Genomic DNA, 12,488 nt, shown 5'->3' on the forward strand with positions numbered 1-12,488 from the left:
TCCATCAATGAATGAAAAAAACAAAATAATAGAATTCTATATTATTGTAAACGGGCCCGAAATTCCAATACATCTCTACTTGTCTAAAATCCAATTATATCTCTAAACCACATATATACTGATATATTGGGGACTCTGGAGGGGGCTCATATCATTCTCTTTCATTGGTTTTGATTGATTAAAAAACAACATTAATAGCAGTCAGAAAAACAAAAATAAAGAACGTTCAGTAGGGATGAGAAAATAAAAACATTAATAAATAGCCTCAAATTAACCTCATTGTACACTACTGGGATGGTTTAGGCCCCATGTTGGTTGCTTTACAAATTGTATTACAGGTAAGATAACTAGTATACAAGCATGGGAGTAAACTCCTTGACCCTCCCCAAGGCTTGGCTGTATTTGAACATTGAGTGGGCGTGAGATGAGTTAAACCCACAAGTATTAAAGTAATATCAGTAGGCCTACCAAAGCTACTATGCATTAACCGTTTCAATTAGTCAAGAGTTACATTTATCTGGATGAAATACATGTTGTTATGATGAAGCCTTAAGTGGGAAAGAAATAGTTGAGCAATTGCTGAAATTACAATTGTTCTGAAAGCATTGGACACCTAGTCTATGGAGGAAGACTTACACAAGCTATGAGATGGCTGAAGTAGGTCCTAGGAGCTTGAGACCACTCGTTTGGGACCAGCGGCGGAGTGTGTTACTGTTCAATTCCACCTACTCTCACAACAGGTTGTTCTGGAGTTAGCAGGTTTCCAAGGCTGAGTACAGGGACAATGATGAACCACCATAGGTCATGACATGAGTTTCCCGCACATGTTTGTGTATGATGGAGTATCAGGTGTCATGGGTAGAGGTCAAAAGCCTCATGCTTCTCAGGCTCTCTCTCCATTGCCCTCTTTCCCTCTCTCAATTCCCCTTGTCTTTCACTTACATTGCAGCTAGTGTTTCCCCATACTTTCAAAACAAAAACCCCCACTGACATTCCTTCTAGCAACCAGCCTCAGCTAAAAACACATGAAACACAGTGGGGAAAAAATTATATTTGGTCTTTTAAGTAGGTGGGATGGGGGAACAGGGTGCTGGTTGGGATGACGCCAGTGGCTGAGCGAGTACGAGTATGAGGATTATGACTGATGGACAATGACCAGATCACCACCCAGCTTCATGTTCTTCACCATAGGAGCGAGTCACACCTTCTGGGACGTGAGCTTGAAGTCCTCGCCTGAGGAAGAGAGGGACGCTACTAGGAAACACGAGCACAGAATTTCTATCATTTGACGAGCATTTTGCAGTAATCAATGCTTGTAAACTGCAGATATGTAGTTACACATTCAGAGAGTTTGTAGCCTGCCAATTAGATTTTTTTTTTTTTTTTTAATGATCACCTTTGAACAAACCCCACATGGTTCACTCTTTAGGTCCTTGAATACTTATGTATCAATAATTGATTAATATGACGTTACAATAGAGTTAAATGAGGAACAAATTAATGCAGTGAAGGGCACATGATGAGGAGAGAGACAATGTGAATCAGAGTGTATGAGATGTGGAGCAGTGTTGCAGGATGGACTAACCCCAGCTGTCAGGTCCTCTGACTAGCCATATCAAGTCGTTCCGGCCTCTCTCGCCGGCCGGATCCGTCCACATTTTCTGGGTCATGATCCTTCACCCCCTCACCTGAGACTGCAAGGTTCTCACCTGTACTGCGTCCCACCACCTCTCCCTGCTCCTGAAGACAGACAGAGACAGACAGAGGCAAAAGAGGTCAATGACGAAAATACACTTCAGCAGTCATACAGCACGTGTTTTCATAAACTGGGATATCTGTCGTGAAATATAGACAATAAGCCAAGATAAAGACTCAAGTACTCAAATGCTGTAATGGGTGCTGACTGGGGTTATGGTGTTAGATTATTCCTACAAGCTTTATCAAAATCCACTTAACAGTATTAAGAGAGAACCTCTGTGGGAAGTTTTACACCGTATCCTTCTCAAATAACCTTTACGTCTAGTCCAGAAGAATGTCCATATCTTTATTCATAGCTGCCTTTAATGATCACGTAGACGCTGCACAAAAAAACACAGACGCACGACACACACATCCTAATGAAATCCATGTCAGGAATATATGAATTTACAATAGCACATTTAATTGACAGTACATGTCTGAAGTCCCCGTAAGCCAAGATGCTCTAGTTTGACTCAGACGCCAGTTAGTTTGCAGGAAACTTCACTACACTTAAAAGTGCAAAAGACTGGATTAGACGTGCGACAGTGTTAGGCTTTGTAGTGGACAAAAGAGAAAGAGTGAGATTGTGCATGTGCCAATACAGTTTTTTCTTTCTTCTCCAAACCCATGAAGCATGGCTCACTGGCTCAGAAAAACACAGGCGTCTCCAGGAAAACGGTAAGAGCTTTGCTGCGTCACAACGGTCTCCCTCCTCCCCTCTGTTTCAGGTCTCCTCCCTCACACCTGCTTTCTCCTAGCGCTGTATGAGGGCCCACTCGAAGCTTCGACTGCATCAAATGCAAGTCACACCAGAGAGAAACAGTAATACTGACCTTGGAAAAGGAAGTTCACTGACGTTAGAGAGATTAGTAGGCTACTACAGTATTACCAGTATCTATTCAAATACTTGAGAACAAGCCTTTTTTAAGATTTGAAAGTCCTCAACTGGTGTAGAGATCCAAAACTTCACAACACACTGACATACCTCGCAGGACGGCTGTCTTCTGTCCTTGACAGAGATACATCAAACAGATAACACTTTCGCTGACATAAATGAGGAAATCATTTAGATGAATATAGATCTTAGGTCCAGTAAATAACTGCCAGTCTGTTTGGATGAATATGACAACTCCTTTGGCATGCCCCAAACATTTGTTAACAGGGGTTAAGCACTTGATTTGTGTTCCACGTTTCTCTAAAATGTACTTGTAAATACAAGTACTTTCCCTCACATTTTGGTCAGTTAGCAATGTGCAAATGACACATGTATCGGTTTTTAATTTTAATTGTTGTTCTAAAGTGATTCATCTCAGGATATTGTGGACTGACTCTAATGAATCAGACATTTTTAGTTTAAGTAATCTCTGAACTCAACCAGAAACAACTCTTGGTACACGAGCGCGGTGGTCTAGCTATGGATTTGGGAGAAAAAATCTGAAGAGCCTGTCAAGTGGTCTGTCTACAACTTACCCCCAAGACCATACAACCCAGGCAACTGACACCAGCGAAGCAATATTAGGACTACCAAGCGGCCACTTCCTTGTTGAATAGTCTAAAACTCAGCTCAGAAGTAGAAAATAGCTAGGTATCCATCGCTGTGCATATCGATTTTCTTCATTGGAGAATATGGATGAGTCAACATGCTGATGAATTACCAGAAAACCATTTATGTATTAACTGTTTCATGTTTAACAGATGAGACGTGAGGAACGAACAATCGCAGTCTACAAGGCAAGAAAGACCAATGTATGTTTGTGTTAGGTTAGCTGAAGTCCCCCTTGAGTGGCAATTCAAAACTTACATCATCCTGAGGAGAAAGTACAGTAATCCACACTACATTCATACGGGTTTCTCCAAGTATTCTCCCATAGAGCCCATAAAAAGTAGGGTAGTATTTGGTTTGGTATATTGACTATCCTCCTATATTTTCCAGGCTGACGATTCAAGCGAAAGTCGTTGAAGTGTTACATAAGACTCTTTATATTTCTCTGACAGGGATACTTATGGATGTGTTGTCGTTATGGAATTAGATAGGCTACATTAGTGGTGATTATCAAACCAAATACCCAAAGTCAAATTGTGCACGGCCCAGTGTCAATACACAAACGTTAAATTTAAACAATTCAAACGTCAATCTCCCGCAAAAGCGATACTGCAGCGACCTTTGCGCAGATAGAATGCTGCGCAATGAAATGAAGGAAAACAGAACATTTCTTCACAACTTTACCACTGTCGTAAGAGCAAAACAGTCGACTGTTGACTCACAATCAACTGTTACTTTATTCTCAAGTGAAAGTGTACGCTATTAATGTGTGGATTCGATGAGTACTGTTCAACACATCGAAAGAACCGACCGTGTCCATGATCAGCACCTACCATCATTATCCATTGGTCTTCATCTTCGTTTATCGCCACCGAGGTTTATTTTATTATCCTATGACATCCAATTTGGTATAACTTTTTTTTTAAAATGGATTAGCGTTAGTTTGATGTTCCTGCTGACAGCTTACGTTTGCCCACTGTGCTCTATGAACTTTTTGTTCTCCTTTCAAAAGTGCAGCCTCGCCTTGACACCACCTCTTCTGTCTTCTGCTCCAATTTGCATCCTCCGAGGGCGTTAGAGCACCTGCGCAGGTAAAAATGGACCCAACTTCAAATGTCCGTTGTGCTGGTTAGCCACACCTTTCACATCAGGATTCTGATCAGTGTTTGGTATGGCTGGGTGCTACAGTAACGAACGGTTTTCCTTTTTACCTGAACTTCTGTGTGCAAGAACGGTATAAAATACAGCAGGTCGATTTGATCGTCAGCCCCTATCTGCTGTCTGGTACCGATGTCCGCGTTCATATACTGGAACTCGGGACATCCCCGCAATTCAGTTACGTTGAAAACAACCTGTGGAACTCATGGGGAAAAAACGAGGTCACATCCTGGACGTCGACGATCTTTTAGGTTCAGAGCTCTAAAATGATGCCCTACATTTTCAGACTTGGAATTCCGGTTAGATGACCATTTAAACTACTTTCCCAGTTGGAACCTCGTTTTCCTCCCGGAGTTCACTATGTGTCTTGAATGCCGAGTCAGGGATTTCGTATTGTTTTGAACACAGAATAATTCCCGAGTGAATAAGATCGATCTTGTCTAAAAGGCTTGATATCCATGCTGACAGATACTACATATCTGATGCAGGTTCAGTCTCAGACATGCTTTAGTCGACGCAGTTTTGTGTGGTTGCTTGTAGGCTAGTTTGCACTGTAGCTTTTGATTTCACAAAATCTCATACAGTAGGCCTACATTATATGTAATTGCAGTGTTATGCTGGGGAATGGACCTATGGAAAAAACAATTATATGCTTTACATTCCAAATGTAGTGTGTCATTCAAGATAGGGAAGGGGGTGAGAGTATTCTTGAGGCATAGTTGTAAAACATCATAACATGCTCAGACAGTCAGGCTGTATAACATGCAAAACCCTCTCTACAGTCCACCAGATCAATAAGTGAGTGGCTCCACCATCCCAGCAGCTCCTGTTCTACCATCATGCTGACGCGCGTCATCACCCAGCCCGCACACACTGTTAACCTGACCAACTGGTTTTAAGCCGTGCTGCATCCCCAATGGCACCCATTCCATTTAGCAGCTCTAGTAAAAAGGAGTGCCAGTTTTGGGAGCATCATTGACAAGGCGCTGCAGGGAGTACACTACAATCCAATGGCGCCAGCTGAATGTATCTAACAAGGTAGCGCATAAATAACCATTACGGCTACCTAAAAAAGTACCTTGCGTTTGCTTGTACCTGATTCCTGTGTAATGTAGAAAAACAAACTTTATTTGTTGTATGTACACATACTTTACACAGTCTTGAGGAAGGCAGAGTGGGAGCATTATATTATTTACAAGTGGAGGCTCATGAGGGCAGGACGACTTCATAAAAAATGGCCGAATGGATTGTATCAAACCCTGGTTTTCATGTTTTTGAACACATCCAGAAATTATATGAGCCACTCTCCCCTCACAGCCTCCACTGTTATTTACACACAAAGATCTAAAACAAAAAAAAGGGACGGTTTCAACTGAATTGTCAAGGTAAATGTGTTTAAACAACTATTCAGGTAATACGATGTTCTTTTTTTTAAGGGACACTGACTATACATTTCCTAGAAATAACATATTTCACCTAAATATGGCGGGAATGGCCAGGAATTTTCATATACATAGAAAAGGTTGGAAATAAGACAGATTGAGGAGAAAAAGGAAACAAGTCTCTGTGAAGTCCCATTTGTTTTAATAGCGCTTTTCATGACCTTGCTTGATGACGTATCTCAGACATGTCGTCACCTTCACAGCTCCAAATTCTTTTTCCCAAAGAAACAGACATGATGACAAAAAAATTGCAGTGGCTGGTTAACTCTTCATTACGACTCAACTACACAGTGGAAACATGTCTTGATGGACGACCTATCTGAAGAGATTCATTATCAAGTTTTATATTTAACACAGACAAACATTAAATTGTGCAGATAAAGGGTTTGTGAATGCTCCAGCACACACCCCAATAATAAAAGCTCTAAAAGTTAATAATGTAGATATGTACTACACTGCATGCCACATAATGACCATATTAGAAACCAAATTATTTAAGTAATGACATGGTGCAATAAGGTCAGAAGAAGTAGGCTTACTCCACTTTCTCATTGGCCAAGTGCAGCAGGGGCGACGAACGCCAGGGGCACAGAACAGGTTCTGAGCCATGTGGGGGCAGGCTGGAGAGTGACAGCAGAAGAGAACAATGCATGCTTTTATTACATTTTTTACTCAGCACATATGTCCCATACCACATCCCTTTAGCATAATGTATTTGGACCATCACCATCCAAAGCTCCCTCAGTTGCAGGTAATGCTAAATAAATGACATCCTATCTCCTACTTAGTTTTTAATAGAAAAAGAAGAAGCAAAACAACTACAATTCTCTTCAATGGCAGCCTGAGAAAACACTATAGCCATTTAAGTATGGGCCAGTGGTCGATACTACGGGCTTGGTACCTCTATTGAAAGCAGGGTCTTTGTGGTCTGACGAAGACTTTCTCCCCAGCACCTCTGAAAGTCTCAGCATTCTCCTCTCCTGCTGAGAACAAAACATAACATGTCAACCACAAGGAAGCAAGTCACTGGGTTCAAATACTATTTGAAATCATTCAAAGGTAATTTTGTGGTAAAAATTTCAGCTTGGCTGTTGGAATGGAACCAATCGAAAAGTGGACCTAGGGACTCTGGCAGACTTAAGCAAACGCTCAAAGTATTTTGAAAAGCTTTTGAATAGTATTTGAACACCAGGGAAGATTCTCAATGGCGAAAAGGTGCTAAAATGGAGAATTCAGATTAATTATTGTTTTAGCATACCACTAAGTTTTAAACTACGGCACAGGGACATGTTCAACTGCCCATAAATCTTGCACAATTAACTTCTCACTTTCTCGCTTTTAAAATGTCTTGGATATAAAATCGACTCAGTTTACTGTTGCTAATGCAGATACAATACATAGATAACTGGGGAGCACTGTATATAACACAGTGAACTTTGCAAATTAGGCATTTGTAGTAAGTATTTAAGTATTCGCCATGCTTTATGCAAGTTCGCCGACTCCTCCATGACCCGGAAACTCCATGGTCAAGGAGTGTCAAATTGTTAGTAGCGACAGATGAGAGTGCTCACCATCCTTGATTACCTACTTGCAGCGAGGATGACAAGAAGAGTATCCTTTCAGTTCTAGCACAGAAGTGTGTTTAAAATCTGCCACACCCCCATTGAATCAGCTGTTTTTCAAGGAGAAAAGCACGCTACACATTAAAAAGCTATCAGCTACTTACCTTTATCTATAAAATGTCTTTTCACATTAGCCACATTTATTTGCATTCCAAAATAAATGTTTGTCCCGATTTTCCCGATGAAGCGCGATTGGAGAGGAGAGTCTCCTTCATACAAGCACATTTGTTCCTCTCCTTGACTACCTTTACCTTTTGTACCAAGAAAGCAAAGCGGTGCGGAGAGGACAGAGGAGAGAGAAAGCGATAGAGAGTCGAGCAAAAGCTATTGATATTCTACCTAGGGTCTGCAAAGGAAGAGGCATGAAGGAAAAAAACAAACATTACATATTAACCAACCATAGAGGCCCAGTCAAAGAGAGGCATGAGAGAAAAAACAACAACCTAGTTGAGCCAACCATAGAGAGGCCAGTCAACGAGAGGCATGGAGGAAAAAACAACAATATTAGCCAACCTAGAGGCCCGTTCAAGAGAGGCATGGTAACGGGCCTGCTGCAGGCGGTTCTTCCCATTCTCCTGAACACACAACAAACAAGTTGATGTTAATGGAAGATACATCCTGGTAAGGCCACAGGACTTAGTTGGAACCACTTCTGATTTTGTGCATATTGATGTATGGTTTATTTGAATAGGGGCAGGTATGGACACATTAATTGACACAATGAATAGCTCACATACATTTTTTCAACATCTGTCCCCGTCTTTGTGTTACCATGTTAAAGGTGATATTTTATATATTTTATGTTGTGTAACCTATGCAGTGGTTAACAACAGTGCATTGTTCACATTAACATTAATTATTAGTCATAATGGCTGAGAGATTAAGCTTCCATAGGGGGAAAACAGGACAGAACAGGAAGATGACGGCCAACAACTGAACTGGGGCAGGTGAGCCTGGACATCTGGATGACTTGGAGGGTTCTGTTTACTGTAAGCTCTGACTATCTGGAGGAACATGGCAATTTATATGTTTAAATTAATGATTAGAATATTCCACCCTGAAACCATATAATTGTATGAAATTGATTAGAATCATAAAATGATATTCTGATGATGTGTGTATGTGCGTATGATATCTACTGTTTGTGTGGAAGTATGTGCGTATAATATCTACTGTTTGTGTGGAAGTATGTGCGTATAATATCTACTGTTTGTGTGGAAGTATGTGCGTATAATATCTACTGTTTGTGTGGAAGTATGTGCGCAGCTATAAAATGGATGTCTTTGTATTGTGGACTTTAGAACGTTCTCTGAATAAACTGTAAACCTTTTGCATAAGTTGAGTCTTTGACTAATTATTATTAAACCGTGGTCTTACAGATCTAGGGGATTGGTCAGAGTTATTGATTGATTGTTATTATCATTGGAATTGAAAATTCTTGTGACAGTTTACTGTAAGCTCTGACTATCTGGAGGAACATGGCGGCACGCTACAGCTTTACAAACAATAACCACTTTAGCCTGGGGCAACAAATGTTGGGCAACCCACTGTGACAATGACACTCTTGCATTCCACCAAAATCTACTATAGCAGCCACATCCTAACTGTGAGATATGCATGCTTCACTTAACTTTCAGGTAAATACATTGATTGATATCAATGGAAGGCTTGAACGGAAACTCACAAATCTCAAGATAGGATTCAGGCCTACATGTACTGTAGGTGAATAAGAAGGCCTACTTAAAACATGATATTTAGGCAGTATAATAATAGACTGAACATAACATAATTTATATCCTGACGGGACTATCCCTGACCTTTACCCTCTGTGCCGGACAGGGAAGTGAGTGTTTCAGGAGTCAAGGATGCTGACTGCGCTGACACTTACAGGAAACCAAGAGAGCAAACAAAACAAGTACAATCTCAGTAACTCTGGTGATTCCATATCTCACCGTCAATAACACCCTTTTAGACTCACAGAACCGGAATGAGATATGGACAGGTTAGAACACTAGTTCAGTGCCCTCGTAGTGACAAGTTAGGACTAGCTGTTATACATTACCGGTCAATACATCATGAGTTATACAAGCTTTAATGAAAGGTGGATTTCTTTCCCATTTCTATTTACTATTACAGCTGTCATATGGTGAATAGGCTACTGGATTGCTTAAGTTAAATTGGATTGACACATACATTTTGAGGAAATGCGTTTCACTGTTTAAGTTCGGCCCCCACCAATGAAGTTTTCATAGCTGAGGAATAGTCTGTGTTTAAAATCAACCGGCGACAGAATCTTAACACAGGAACTGCTGCCTTTTCCAGTTCTCCTCCTTGCTTCCTTCCTCCCTTCACTCCCTTCCTCACTCACTCCAGCCTCAACAGAGTACCTGGCATTTAGCTAGGAAACCCCCTCTCACAAATCGACAATATGTATTTTTACATGTCTAGTTCAATCAAGCGGACAGGGATAGTCTGCTCATGGACTTTACAGATATTTATAGGATAGACTAACAGACCTGGGTCTATAACTGTTGTCCACAGAATACACATAGCAATTTCATCAACTAGCATAATAAAACATATCTAATCATTTAAGTTTGGTTGATTGAGTGCTACTCTAACTTATTAACCTGACCCTCTAATGACACTCACAAACCATTTTCATAAAAACTCACATGGGTCTGTATAAAATAATCTATTTGCATGAATTTTGTTTGAATTGTGTATGATCTCTCATAAATGAAAACCAAAACTAAAATAAATAAAAAAGGCAATATTATGACTGTAGCACACGGCCTTTAAATAAGGTGTATTTTACATAAAATCAGTCAAGTTCAATGTGGGAAAACGGTCTAATGTAATTCAACGCAAGGCTGTAGCTTAATGTAGTGACAGTGACAACAACAAAAAACGCTTCTGAGCCTACAGGTACCGTGTGTACAATAGAGGTGCAGAAACTAATTTATGAAAACATAAACATATTAATACACTAATTTTTATTCTTTAATTTGCTGAAAATAAAAAAATATATATATAAACTTACCATTGTTCTCCCGTCACTATCTCTATTCCTGTCCAAAGCTGTCACCGAACCCAATGCATTGAGAGGAGCGTCTTGGCATAAACCTTTGTGTCAGAACAAACGTTGCGTTTATCCAAGGTGGCTTTCAGATATCGCAAAGTTGATTTTCACCGTATCTCATTTGTAATTGATTACAGTTAGTTTCTATCTTTCTTTTAGTCAATATTCTTTCTTTTTCCTGGTCTGGTCTACAGTCTGCTGGTCGGGTCGGGTGACACTTTCCCACACTACCCCTATCTGGAAGTCAACAGAACAGACCCTTTGACGTCATGGCCTTACGTCACTGTATTGGAGTGATGGTTGTTTGATGATGGATCAGACTTCCTAGGTGAAAGGGAAAAACGTACACCTCGCCTATACCATTTAAACTTCTACTACTCTATTGTAGAGTCTTGTAAATTATATATTCATATTCAGCCATTTACTTTTACTTTTCTTTTCACCCATGCCTACTATGACAGTAGCTAGTCTAATGAGTATATGACCATAGTCAACCTTTTGATTAAGCATCAAACACATAGAAGGGATTGAAAACAAAAAAACACACAATATGAAATTGAACATTTTAGGACAATTTGGCAGCCATTCAACAGGCTGCAAAATTCAAACAATGGGGTCCCAGTCTGTGTTCACTGTCACCAATGGTCATTATATGGCGGCTCTCAGTGGTAGAAAAAGTACTCAATTGTCATACTTGAGTAAAAGTCAAGATACCTTAATAGAAAATGACTCAAGTAAAAGTGAAAGTCACCCAGTAAAATACTACTTGAGTAAAAGTCTAAAAGTATTTGGTTTTTAAATATACTTAAGTATTAAAAGTAAATGGAATTGCTCAAATGTACTAAAGTATCAAAAGTAAAAGTATGAACCATTTCAAAATTCATAATATTAAGCAAACCCGATGACACAATTTTCTTATGTTTTTAATGATGGATATCCAGGGGCACACTCCAACACTCAGACATCATTTACAAACAAAGCATTTGTGTTTAGTGAGCACCAGATTAGAGGCAGTAGGGATGACCATGTATGTTCTCTTGATAAGTGTGTGAATTCAACCATTTTCCTGTCAAAATATAACAAGTACTTTTAGGTGTCAGGAAAAATGTAAGGAGTAAAAAGTACATTATTTTCTTTTGGAATGTAGTGAAGTAAAAGTAAAAGTTGGTAAAAATATAAATAGTAAAGTAAAGTACAGATAGCCAAAAAAAAACTACTTAAGTAGTACTTTTAAGTATTTTTACTTAAGTACTTTACACCACTGGTGGATCTGAAAACATGGTGTTATAGGCGACCAACTTCCATCCAAAATTCCTTGTTCTTCTAGTGTCCACCCTGTTCTGTTAATACTATTTTATCATTCTAGCTGAACCCCAAAAGGTCCATGTGTGATTTCCTTACTCTGTTATACTTCAGTTATAATACATAACAAATAACGCTAGCCATAAAAGTTATAGTTGATGAAAACCTACATTCCACTTATGACAACTGACATACAGTGACAGAGTCATAATATTAAACTTTCAAACAGGACATATAAGAGAGGAAGGGAGGAGTGGAGTTAGAGATCACTAACCACACTTAAAAAAATAAACATGAAATTGAAAGTGAAGTAATAACAGTGAGAGGAAGTAGAGCTTTTCTCACAGTTAAACAAACAAAAAAATGTATATTCCATTTGCTAGCGACTGCCCAACATTGCAGTAGGGACTTGCAGTCAGAGTAATATGATCACTGAGTTGAATGCATATTATTTCATGACTTCAGCATAACAACTATTCCCTTGTCAGGATTGTGAGACATAAAACCAAAACAGGAACACGAATGTGAACGGAAACCACACTTTTTGTCAGCGTGCACTGTACATGAATATGCTTGGTATGTTTGTAATCAAGGTCATG

Source organism: Salvelinus namaycush, chromosome 18 (genome assembly GCF_016432855.1).
Source record: "Salvelinus namaycush isolate Seneca chromosome 18, SaNama_1.0, whole genome shotgun sequence".
NCBI lineage: Eukaryota > Metazoa > Chordata > Actinopteri > Salmoniformes > Salmonidae > Salvelinus > Salvelinus namaycush.